The sequence below is a fragment of the Bos indicus x Bos taurus genome, chromosome 24 (assembly GCF_003369695.1).
Source record: "Bos indicus x Bos taurus breed Angus x Brahman F1 hybrid chromosome 24, Bos_hybrid_MaternalHap_v2.0, whole genome shotgun sequence".
NCBI lineage: Eukaryota > Metazoa > Chordata > Mammalia > Artiodactyla > Bovidae > Bos > Bos indicus x Bos taurus.
In genome coordinates this window covers 43,789,578-43,802,422 of record NC_040099.1, presented here as the reverse complement: position 1 = coordinate 43,802,422, position 12,845 = coordinate 43,789,578, and the positions used below count along the sequence as shown (strand labels likewise).

Genomic DNA, 12,845 nt, shown 5'->3' with positions numbered 1-12,845 from the left:
TGGAGGGGTGGTGGGTGGAGATAGAGGCCCAGTGCCCAGGTGCTATGGAAGCCTCTGGAAGACCCGCTGGAAGGAGGCCGCACACAGTGAAGCCCAGGGTCACAGACCTGTCCAGAAGCCGCTCTTTGTTACCTCAGGTCCTGCTCTGAGGGGCTCAAGATCAGATCTGTCCAACAGGTAAGCTGGGGGTGCTCTGCAATGAGGGCTCTGTGCATGGTTCCTGGGTGCTGAGCCCTGCAGGGGTACCTGCCCAGGTAAGCCCCATATCCTTAGAGGAGTCTGCCCATGAGAACCCCGTGCTCCTGGGAAGAGTGTGTGAATGAGCATCCCCTCTGTGTACCCAGCACAGAGTTAGCTTAGCGACTCCCCCATGGGCAGCACTGGGATGAGAGCAAGGACATGCTGGGGTGCCCCTGAACTCCACGTGGGCCCATCCAGAGTGAAGAAGTCAGTAGGTGCGTGCTGGTTCCTGTGCTGGTGTGGGTGGCCTCATGGGTACCTCTTGTTCCTTCCACCTGACACCAGAGAGGCCTCCCCAGGACACAGCAGACAGCCTGCCCAGGGGTGGTTGGGAGCTCCTGGTGACCCTGCAGGGGACATGATTGGGAAGGGCCAGACCAGAGGGGAGAGGGCTCCAGGCAGAGCCGGGGGCTCAGGGCCCAAGCGGACCTTTCTGGCCTGAACTGGGAGTGGACAAACAGGTGCTGAGTATGATCCAGGAAAGTGGCCCTGGTGACGTAAGACTTGTTGAAGCAGTCTGAGGGTGAGTTGGAAAAGAATTTCCAGACATAGAGCATTTCAGAAGGGAGTAAGTTTTTATTAAGAACAGAGAGCAGAGATAAAGCGGGCACTAAGAGCGCAGCGGGCTGACCTGACAGACCAGGGAAAGCTGACAATTTTTGTGGGTTAGTATCCAATTTTCATAGTCTCAAGACAAAGAAAATTCCTGCTGGAAGGTTGGCGTTAGGTGATTGGCTGGGGCACTATAGGCTGTTTACTGGAGTGGACATCTGCCTAGTTGGAAGTCAGGAAGCTTCTTAGTGATGATCAGGGGCTTTTGCCAACAGTTACAAAGGGGCTCAGCCAGCTTCAGAGGTGACCTTGGTTCTGGGATCCTTTTCCATGGCCTTGGTGTAAGGCCTCCCACCTGTGACCTCGGGCCAGCACTCAACCCTGCTTCAGAGTGACAAGCCTCATGGATGATCCCAGAGACAGGATGTGAGACAAGCCCTGGTAAAAGGAAGTAAGTGAATCCCCCTAAAGGAGGCTCAGAGAGCTGGGCCCCAGAAGTGAGAAATGTGAATGTGCTGTGAATGGACAGTCACCTGGGTGGGCAATGGGCACACACCCCACTCTGTGGCCTCAGTCTGTCCTGGGTGGGTTACTTGGCTTCTCAGAGCCTCAGCCTCCCAGTCTGCTTGTGGGGTGATGGTAGCATGGATTGATGAGTAATTTGCTCAGAACAGGGCAGAAAAAGGTCTCGTGGAAATTCCACAGAACACCATCAGTATGGGACTCACAGGCCTTTTCTCACAGGTCTGTCTTCAGGATCCAGAGAGCAAATGTGAGCAGACTTGCAGCAGAGCCCGGGATAGGGTCAGTTTGGTGGGTCCTCCTGTTTCCTGAATTTGAGAGGGAGCAGGCTCCAGGGGGCAGTGGTGGTTCATCCCACACCCAGAAGCATCCAGACCTCAAGGCCCAGCAGCCCCTCGTGTTCCCCGAGTCCTGTTTCTGGGCCCCTAGGAAGCAGTCAGGACAAATCAGCCTCCCCCTCGGCCCTCTTCCCACCCAGAACAAGCGAGGAGAAGGCCGTCATTAGGGAGAAGCAGGGCCGGGGGGAGCAGGGGGGTTGTCCCGTGTGGGAAGGGGACATGGGGCAACCTGTATGTATACTTGGATGTCCACACGAGGAATGTGAATCTGTGGGACTTGGGCACCAGGAGGGGCAGACAGTGGGCCTGAGTAAGCAGAGCAGGGCCTGGGGGCCCCCTTGGAGAAGTGCATCAAGCTTGGCCTGTGCTATCGGCCTTGCCTCTCCTGGGTCCCCGGGGAGGAGGAATTGAGCAGTGTTGGTGGAGTGACCACTCTCGTCCCCAGGCCCTGCCAGCACTGGCCCTTCAGGCTCTGGGTTGGGGATCCCATGGAGTGTGGGTCCCACTGTGCCCACCAAGGAGGCCTGGAGGACTTGGCAAAGAAGCACTGATGCAGACATCACCTGTGCAGAAGCTTCCAAGTCAAGATCCAGTGGGAACTTTTGCCCTGCACGTGGATTTCAAGTCCAGAACACACATCAGCTTCTAGCAGCTCAGTTTATTTTCTAGATACAGAGTCTTAAAACCCAGTACGTCCACAGCCTGTGAAAAGGCATGTCTGATCTGGCTCCAAGTGCTGCTTCTGGGTCCCTCCTGACTGGACACGCGCAGCCAGTGTCACCAAGTCAGACTGTAAATGGAGCCAGTGCTGCAGCTGTGGGTGCCCTCCACTCACCCCAGGCAGATACCACCGTCCCCTCACAGGCTGTCACCAAGTTAAGTCCTAGGGACCCTGCTCAGGCCCTACCCTGGCTAGGGGGTCTCTGTCTCGACAGGGAGGGTTTCCTTTTTCCATTCAGGCTCAAGTAGGTGATTATGAAATCAAGGCTGAGACAAACACAGCACAGGCTTTATTCAGTGGCCAAAGAACAGAGAAGCAGGAACTAAGTTCCCAGCTTAACTTCTTGCCCACCTGGAGAAAGTGGTTTGATTTTAAACAGTAAAGACAAAGGGAAGAGGAGTGAGACTAATGCTGAAGAGGCAGGTACGTCTGAGGGAAGGGCAGGGTTTTTCCAAGTTAGTGGGGTGCCACCTCCTTTTTACCTTTTTTGGTTCTTCATGTTGGATTATGAAGCTTCCCTGGTGGCTCAGAGGGTAAAGCGTCTGCCTGCAAGGCAGGATTGCTGGTTCAGGAAAATCCCCTGGAGAAGGAAATGGCAACCCACTCTGGTACTCTTGCCTGGAAAATCCCATGGACGGACAAGCCTGGTACAGGCTAGTCCATGGGGTTACAAAGAGTCGGACGTGACTGAGCGACTCCACTTTCACTTTTTTTCATGTTGGGTCATGGCCACCAGGAGGTGTGTCTCTTAATGACTGAGTTAGCAGCAAGCGGTGATATGAAGTGAGATCTTAAATTCCCTGCCCAGGAATTGAACCTGGAAAGCCTGGATGGGAACCAGGAATCCTAGCCACCAGACCAACAAGGGCTAAAGGCTAGAAGCTACTTTTCCCTGGATCTTTGCCCCCAGTGAAAGATATATTTATCACAGAGGCAGAAACTGTAAATGCAGGTATAAAATTATTAGAGACGTAGAAAAACAACAAGTGGGACAGCACATAGAGAAATGGTTTGTTAAGAGAGAAGCACAGCAGAGAAAGGGTGTGGGCAAACCCCCTAGTGAGCAGGAACTTCTTCCGGGTCTTTGTCTTCCTTCAGGCCAACTACCTGGTTTCTTTTCCCACACCTGACCTACCCTGGGACCTACCCCTGGGTGCACACTCACCCCTCAGCCAAGATGGATCTTGAAGTGAAGATTTCTGGGAGGAGCAAGACTCCTCATGGCCTGGCATTATCTCTTGAGTTTTGAGCCACAAGAAGCCTTTCTGTGCGTGTGTAGTGTCTCCCTTGTCCCAAAAGAGTGAGGGGCAGAGATCCCTGAATCCTTTACACATACAGGATTTTGTCCCTTCTCTGTCCTTACCTTGACTATTACCGTAAGGTGTTTACAAGAGACAAACAATGGCTATTTACTCTCTGTTGTTACTTCCATTTCGGAGGGCAACCAGGAGGCTGATTGTAAATACCTAGACTGAAGCCCACCTCTCTCCTCTCAGAAAAGCTAACAGTTGTTAAGTATTCACCCTGAAGCCCACTTCTTTGTGTGCCATGACATGCAAACAGGAGGCCAGTTATAAATGTCTAATCTGGAGCCCATCTATCTCCTACATCAATAATACAGTAAAATCAACTTACAATGAGACAGGTTGTGAACAAGGACACCCCTAATATAGGAGGGTTCAGACGCTGCTACAGAACACCTGATCCATTCCTGACAATACTGAGTGGAGGGAGGGGGGCATTCAGGCAGCAGGACAGACAGTTTGCTCTGGGTGCTCATGTGGGGAGCACAGCAATAGGGGCTCAGCCTGCAAACCCGAGAACCACTTGCAGATTGGCTCCTGGAGTTGCAAGGAGAAGGGATGTCCCTCCTGCTAGACATGGAGGAAGGGGGTGGGTCTGCTGGGCTACCTCACCTCGGGGACTTGCTGGGAGGCTCCAGGCTGGTGTGCTCACAGCTGAGACAGGCCTCAGGGCACAGTGGGGATGCATGGCTGGGAGGGGCCCTGAGCCAGTCACTCACGACCCTTCATGCCCCTCCTCCCTCAAGGGTGTCTAGGGTATCTCTTCCCCCAGTGATGAAGGACAGAACCCTGACAGTCACCCCCGACCCCTGTCCCCCAGGCAAGCTCACTAGAGACTTGGCACCCAGCGGGGGCTCGTCACGTGGTGGTGTCTGCCCTCACCCTCCAAATGCCAGTGCCCAGAAGCAGAGCTGAGGCTCAGTGTGAACTGTGAACCTCGTGTTTAGTGCAAACAGCATAGGTGCAGAGGGCTGCCCCTAATGGGAAGGAGGCTTTAGATCAGGGCAGGGCACTTCTCACCAGCTCCATGAGCTTCCTGGGGCAGCTGTGACAAATGAGCACACACAGAGGCTCAGAACAAAAGAAGCCTGTCCTCTCTCAGTCTTGGAGACCAGACGTCTGAGGTCAGGGTACCCCAGTGCTGTGCTCCCTCCAGAGGCTCCAGGGAAGGGTCCTTCCTGCCTCTTCCAGTTTTTTGGGCTCCAGGCGTCCCTGGGCTTATGACCACCTCCCTCCCATCTCTGGCTCCATCTTCACCTGGTGTCTCCTCTGTGTCTACATCTGTTAGAAGGATGCCCTCTTTGATTTAGGGCCACCCCCATCCAGGATGACCTCATTTCCACATCTATAATCAATTATACCTGCAAAGATCTACTTCCAAATAAGGTTCCATTCACAGATTCTGGGGTCATGTCATGGACATAGCATTTGGGAGCCCCCCCATTCACCCCCACTATAGCACCCAGTTCCCAGACACCAGCCTGCCTTCCTCAGGACACTGTTCAGTCTGTTGACATTCTGTCTTCCTGCACGGAGGTGTCTTTTGTTTCTTACTGTAACTTAGGCTGGGTGGGGGACCCTGTAGGCTGACCTCCCAGTGATTCCAGGGACCATGCTGAGTGTCCTCCCGGGAGTGTGGGAGCTTTGCCAGAGCGCCCTGTGCACATTCTGTACTGACCACTTGGTGGTCAGGCACCTGCACAGGCTGGACTGGTCCCATCAATAGCCTGGTGCTCCGTGTGCGGGCCTACATCTGTGATGTGTGGACCCACAAGATCGGTGGGAGCCCTCCTGCCTGCCCCGGGGCCTCCAGCTCCCGACAGACCCTCCAGTCCTGGTGTGGGCACCCGCATCTAGTCATGGACTCCTGCTCCTGCCGTGGACACCCCATCCCATTGGCCCCCAAGAGGGAGGGGTGAGAACTTGGCCATGAAGAAGACAGGGCAGTGGCGGGCTCGGACTCCAGGCCTGGAGATCAACCGTCTTCTGTCCCATCCAGGTCAGCGCTAAGAAGTCTACAGAAGCCAAGCCGTGGATCCACCTGCACATAAACAAAAACCCAGAGTTAAGGAGCCGGTCAGCAGAGTGGAGAGACCAAGCAGAGTTCCGCCCAGCAGGAGCAGAAGCAGACAGAGAGCAGAGGTCTGTGCCCTCAAGAGTCACGACAGGACTGGGGCGCCTGGGAGCTGCTTGTGGCTTCTGTGAACAGACGCAGCCTTCTGGAGAGTGAGTCAGCCCTGTGTCCACAACACATGGGACCCTAGAGGCTTGGTTGTGTTACCAGTGTCGAGCTGAAACAGCCCATTAGAAGCTTTACACAACTAGACAAGAAGACATTCATCTTATTCCTACAACTGGATTAATCAGAACTTCCTGCATACAACTTGCCTCACTAGTTCCTCCAATCTGAATTGCTCCTTGCTTGCAAAGAGACTTCTTCTATTCTTCCAAGATAATAGATTCTCTATTTTTAAAACTTTTGTGTGGGAAAAAAAAAAATCACTGTTTCTTACGACACTAAATCTTCTCCAAAAATGCAAATAAAATATTAATAAAAAAGAAGATGAAGACAGAGCTGGCCCTGACTGCAGCAGGTGTAGACAAGAACTGGGGATGCTTGGATACTTGTCCCCCAAGGGCCCAGACCTGTGAGGTGTCTGACTAGAAGGGTCCACCTCCACCTGGGCTTACCTGGGGGGTCACTGCAAGGACAGCGTGTCCTCGGGTGACTTTCCAACTTGCTCCACCCCAGCTTCACCCCCCCAGCCCACTCCACCCCATTAACAGTCTTTAAATGGTGTCTCTCACCCAACAGGCCTGCACAGGAGGTTTTAACCCTGAGTCCAGTGAACAGCGTCCCATGTGTCCTGCATGTCTCAGGAGGGGAAGGAGCCTCACTCTCATGATCCTGCCCCATGCACCCAGGGCTTCTGGAGGTGGGGGTGCGGCAGCCCCAGGCTCTGTTCTGACAGAAGCTCCCTTTCTGTGGACAAGCCTTCTCTCACTCCTTATCCTCCCTGGAGACTCAGGAGGCCACAGCATGGGGGCACCTGCAGCACCAGGACCCCACCCTAGGAAATTTCTCAGAAGCAAGGACCAGGCCTGTGGGCTGGGGGGAGAAGGGAGCCAGCCTCTTGGTGATGCAAGGGGCTAGGATGCCTCATACCCAGGAGGGCCTTGGACTCAGCTAACTACCACCTGGGGTCTCCTGGCCCTCCCCTGGTAGAGGGGCTCTTCAGATTCCAGGGACCCAAGACCCCCCACTTCTGACCCCAGTTGCAGAGTCAAGGTCCCAGAGACCCCCTCCCAGCTCTTTTCTTAGAGGCTCCCAAAAGTCTCTGAAGCTGTTATACTTGGGGTTAGTTATGATGAAGGATGCAGGTTAAACTCAGTGAGGACAGAGGTGTGGAGCAGGGTCCATCCTCCTTGGCTGTGGCAGCTCAGGAAGATCACCTGAGTCCTGAGGTATGGGATTTATTGGGGTCTGTCACAGCAACGTGGGGCCACGACGTGCCCAACCTTGGCCTCCAACCCCCACGGGAGACTCAGGAAGCCCCACCATGCACCACGCCATCAGCACAGAGCAGCCTGGAGCAAGGCCCAGGGAGCCGGGGACACGCCTGTCAGACTCAAGGTGAACTCTGGAGCCAAGAGCAGAGGCATGGCCTCTCTGCAGGCAGATGACCCCACACCAAACAGGCCCCAGTGCAGCGCCCGATCCATGTGGCCAGCAGGGGAGCACATGGGTCAGCCAGAGTCCATGTGCCTCAGCCTGTGACCCCTGACCACATTGCCCTGCTCTGCTCACAGAGCGAGGCCAACAGAGGGACAACAGGAAGGGAACAAAGCCTGCTCAGGGTCAGGTTGGGTTGGAAAGGGTCCCAGGAGCGAGCACCCGGCTGCCCTTGCCCTGAGCCGAGAGCTGACATCCACCCTGTGGTCAGTCACATCTCCCCACAAAGGGGAGGGCTGCCTTTCCCATGTCCTGCGGCAGGGTCATGACTGCGTATACAGAGGGAGGCACAGCAGTGCATGCAGCAGGCCTGATGCCTGCCCTCCTCATGCAGTCGGAGCCTGGTGAGGGTGGACCGACCCTACATGACCCGGGGCCAATCCCCGGGAGGATGTTGGGGTGAAGCGTTTAGGAGCATCTGGAGGGAACCCTCACCCTTAAGCACAGGTGACTGAGGACACGACCAAGGGTGGGCAGGAAGGGGAGCCCAGGGAGGGTCCTGGGTCATCCCTGATTCTGGACGAGGGGTGTGGAGCTGGAGGTGAAGGGGGTGGGGGCAAGAAACTGATCCCTCAACGGCGAGGAGATAGATAATCCCAGGTAGAGAGGGAGGGGGAAGACTGTGCCCAACGGGAGGATGGAGACACCAGCAGGTGGCGCTGCAGGCACAAGTGCCAGGGCTGCTCCCTGCTGGGAGGCACCCAGCCCCGCACCCCTGGGAACCACGCGGAGTCCAGCTAGACGCGAGCCAGGAAGAGAAGGGAAGCCCGTCCACACTGCTGAACCCAACAGTGTAGGCGTTCCCACTCCTCTTCACCCGGTGCGGGAAAAGGGCAGATGGAGAGAGATGGGGTTGAGGTGGTAAGTGTGGGCACTTGGAGCCTACAGAGGAGGGTTTCCAAAAGAGGCGGTGAGGTCACAGGGAGCGGGAGAGGGTCAGGGTGACGCCAGTGGGACGGTCAGTGAGTGCTCGGCAAGGGAGCCCGTCCGTCCTCCCTGAGGCCGGCCCTCCTTCCCGAAGGCGGGATCTATGAACACAGCCCATCCTACCCCCGCCCCCTGCCCAAGGCGGTTTTCTGGCTGCCTGGTTCCCTGAAGCTGGATGTTTGTGGGGACACGGGCCAGTCTGGCAGCCCTCGTGAAGACACTGCTCTCTCTGAGGGAGTGAGGTGGACACTCAGTCCCTGGTCTGTGGATGGTCGAGTCCTCTGGGTGTCATGTCTCTTCTTGGGGGTCACTAGGGCCTTATCCTCACTCTGAGGGGTACGGAAGGGGAGGGATGGATCTGTTCGGGCCCAGCTGCGCCTGGGCTCTTGGGGAGGACCTTTCTGGCCAGATTCACAGGCTTCAGTCACCACTGCCCACTGGATGCCCCCCTCCAGGAAAGGACCTGTCCTGTGAAACTAGGCACCTGGGTCGCAGGGAGCGACTCAGATGGCCACACTCAGGTCAGGAGGTGGGATGGGGTGGCCTGCAGCCAACTGCTGCGGTCACTGCAATGCTGTGGCTCCTTGCTGAGGCCTGAGATGCCCGGCGGCAGGGGTTGGGGGAGAGGTAGCCATAACAGGGATGAGTAGGAGGTTCTTGGACCCTGGGTTCCTCCCCCAGGAAGAGTGCGGGTTATGTCTAGAGGGGAAGCGGCCAGTGACCGTCCTGGGTTTCAACAAGCACAGCGTCCCTCCCCCACAGACCAGATATCTGTTTCTTGAGCCCCCATGACACATACCAGACCCTGGGGGAAGTGGGTATTGGAACAAGGGATGCTTGTTCTCAGGTCTGGAGCCCGAGATCCAGGTGTTGGGCACCGGCTCCTCTTGAAGGTTCTGTGGTCAATCAGCCCCCGGTCTCTCCCTGCCTGTCTCTGTCTCTTGCTCTCATCTTGCCTTCTCCTCCGTGAGTTCTGCTCCCTCCTCACACACAGGTCAGTGACCTCATCTCAACCCAGCGGAGTCCGTGATCCTGGGGCCTCTTGAGGCAACAAACCCTGGGGGTCAACACAGCTTGTGGGGACATGTGGGGGAGGGAAGGATGCTCCAAGGCCGGAATCCAGGAGCCTCATGGAGGAAGTGGTGTCCTGACTCAGGGAGGATGGATGGACAGGCAGAGGCAAGAGGCATGCCAATGGGGGTGGTCACCCTTGCCCTCTGGGGAGTGAGGAGTCTCTAGAGGGCTGGGCAGGAGCTGGCAGGACAGGTATGTCACAGGAAGGCAGCCTTGGTGGCTATGTGCAGGGTCACATAACGGCAACCATAACCCATAACCCAGCTCTCACGCCACTCCCAGCCCTGATGTCAACCCTCCAAACCAACACCAAGAAAAATCTAATCAAATCACACAAATACTTCAGAAAACTAAAACCACACCAGCATACTTGATGAACACAAAAATCCTCCACAAAACTGGAGCAACATGAAACCAACAGAACATTGCATGGATGATGCCATAATCAAGTATCTCGACACCACAAATGTCAGGTTGTTTCACATATTAAAACTAAGCAATGCAGTGAACCACTGTAAGGGCACAATGTAAAAACAGACTATCATATCAATTATTGCAGAAGAAACTATAATCAAACCCTAATGCTATCTCATGACACAAACACTCAAGAAAGTAGGAATAAAAGAATACTTGTGCAATATTAAAAAGAATAATATACAAAGCTGTAGCAAACTTCATGCTCAGTGTTAAAAACTGAAAGATTTACTCCTGAAATCAGAACAAGGCCAGGAAGCTGACCTTCACCACTGTTACTCAATAGGGTCCTGGAAGTTCAACCTAGAGTTTTAAGGAAAGAAACAAAATTTTCAATGTGTGAATGGAAAAATTAAAACTATATCAATTCACAGAATACAGATCACACCATCTTACAGATAAAACTTCCTAAAACAACAAAAAATTATTTGACTAATCAACTAATTCAGCAAAGTTACAGGAAAAAATATCAATTCATAAACATTTATCTTATACATGTACATAGTAATAAATAATCTGAAAAAGAATTTATGAAAGCAATTCCACTTTAAATAATGTCAACATATATATTTAGGAATATATTTAATCAAGTACAAAATTTGCTTTTATGTTTGTAAAGTTGTCTGTACATTTGAAATTACTAGTAAATTACTTTTCAAAACACCATGTCAAAACCATTCCAGAAAAACCACATCAAACCTCCAGATAGAGACCAAGACATACCCAGATCCAGCTCACCCGAAGTCCACATGGAATTTAGAGGCACTGTGGGAAAATCATTTTAGGAGCCGCTGTTCTCTGTGTTGTGGATGACCTGGATGTGGTAGAAACAGTGGAGTTTTGGAATTCCAATCTTCCACATCATTCCACCAAAAAAATTAGAAATGAATTCAGTAAAGATGCAAAATCAATATATACAAATCAACTGCATTTCTAAACACTAATATTGAGCCATCAAAAAGAGAAAAACCAAAACTATTTACAACTGCATCAAAAAGAACAAAATACCAAGGAATAAATTTAACAAAGGATGTTAGATACCTGCATACTGAAAATTTTACAATGATGAATAAATTGAAGAAGACACAAATCACTGGAAAGATACCCCTGCTCATGAAATGCAAGAATTAGTATTGTTAAAATGTCCATTCTACCCAAAGTATACAGTGAAGGCAAGCCCTCCTAAAATTCCAATGAAATTTTTCACAGAAAAAGAGCAAATCCTTCTAAAATTTGTGTGGAATCACAAAGGATCCCAAAGAGCTAAGGGGACCCTGAGAAAGGAGACTAGGCAGGAGGTATCTCCCTCCCAGACTTCACACTGCATTTGGTGAAGCTACAGTCACCAAAATTGTGAGCAGCTGGCACAAGAGGCACACCACCCAGAGGAACAGGACAGACAGCCCAGAATTCAGCCCACACTATGGGTCTGTTAATCTTTGACAACGAGGCCAATGACTCACCAAGGGGAAGGATAAACAGTGCTGGGAAAACTGGACACCACATACCAAAGAAAGAACTTAGACATCATCTACGCTGCACACAAAACTGACGAAAAACCCAGCTTTCCACACCAAGTCTCTCTGGATCGACTGAGAACAGCAGTCATTCACACAAAGACGTCTCTCCAAACTTCTCCGTTTTCCTCACCTTTTCCTCCCCGGGTTGCCTGGGTCGTCAACAAACGACCCGGCGTGGACGCAGCCCCGTGTTGGCCTCCCTGAGGCCAAAACCCCAGGGAGTCCTAAGGGAACTGAGCTCCTGTAGGCAGAGAAGCTGACCCGGGAGTTCCAGATGGAAGCCCTGCGGTGCCTCAGAAGACACAGCTCCTCTCAGCTGCTGCTGCTGCTGCTAAGTCGCTTCAGTCGTGTCCGACTCTGTGAGACCCCATAGACGGCAGCCCACCAGGTTCCCCTGTCCCTGGGATTCTCCAGGCAAGATCATTGGAGCGGGTTACCATTGCCTTCTCCGCCTCTCAGCTGCGCTGGGAGCCAAATCCACCGGAAAGCAGAAGCGCTGTGGGTCAGCGCCGCCCCGTGGTCAGTGTGGGAGGTGCAGGCCATGCCTCCCTCACACTTCATGGGAGACAGCCCTCCTGCAGGTAGAACTGCTGAATCCCTTAAACTGTGGAAATTCGAACTGAAATGGAGACAATAACCCAAAACTTTTCTAAAACTTAAAAGCAATGAATTGGAAACCATATGGGATGAAATAAATGTAGGTACAAACTTTACAACTTACACCAAATGCACTCAAAAGTATTCATGTTGTTGTTGTTTAGTCACTAACACATGGCTGACTCTTTTGTGACCCCATAGACTACAGCCCCCAGGCCCCTCTGTCCATGGGATTCTCCAGGCAAGAATTCTGGAGTGAGTTGCCATTTCCTCCTCCAGGGGATGTTCCCAACCCAGGAATCAAACCCACGTCTCCTGCACTGACAGGCAGATTCTCTACCACCAAGCCACCAGGGAAGCCCCAAATTATTCATAGACAAATTTTAAATGCAAAACTATTCAAAATTCTAGAAGAAAATATAAAAGAAAATTGACATGAGTTTGGGTTTGGTCATGTACATCACAAGCTCTGTAGTTTTAAAACACAACACAAAAAAAGCAATCAGAAAGTAAAACAAGGGATTCTGTGGCTTTACTAAAATTAAAGATTGCTACTGTATGAAAGACCTTGTTCAAAAAAATCAAAAGCACAATATAACTGGGAAAAAATATTTGCAAACAAAATATCAAATAATATTTGCAAACAAATATCTCAAAATATACAAAGAACTCTAACACAAGCAACCCCATTAAAAATAGGAAAGCTCTATTCAATGGCTACTCCAGTATTCTTGCCTAGGGAATCCCGTGGACAGAGAAGCCTGGTGGGCTGCTGTCCATGGTGTCTCACAGAGTCGGACACGACTGAAGCGACTTAGCCCCAGCATTCAATGGCTAAGTCAA

General features: G+C 52.3%; 1 long non-coding RNA gene across 3 annotated transcripts; it reads right to left on the bottom strand.

Moving 5' to 3' along the window:
* Positions 1 to 2,290: 2,290 nt before the first annotated feature.
* On the bottom strand, positions 2,291 to 11,900 carry LOC113882873. Of its 3 annotated transcripts, none has more exons than XR_003508461.1 (3): positions 11,536 to 11,900; positions 10,609 to 10,699; positions 2,291 to 5,718 (listed from the first exon to the last, which is right to left on the bottom strand). It is a non-coding gene; the product is annotated as an uncharacterized LOC113882873 (long non-coding RNA). The 3 variants fall into 3 exon arrangements; XR_003508460.1 differs by having other exon boundaries at positions 10,609 to 10,738; positions 11,536 to 11,786; XR_003508462.1 differs by lacking the exon at positions 11,536 to 11,900 and adding an exon at positions 10,927 to 11,522 and having other exon boundaries at positions 10,609 to 10,738.
* Positions 11,901 to 12,845: the final 945 nt, after the last annotated feature.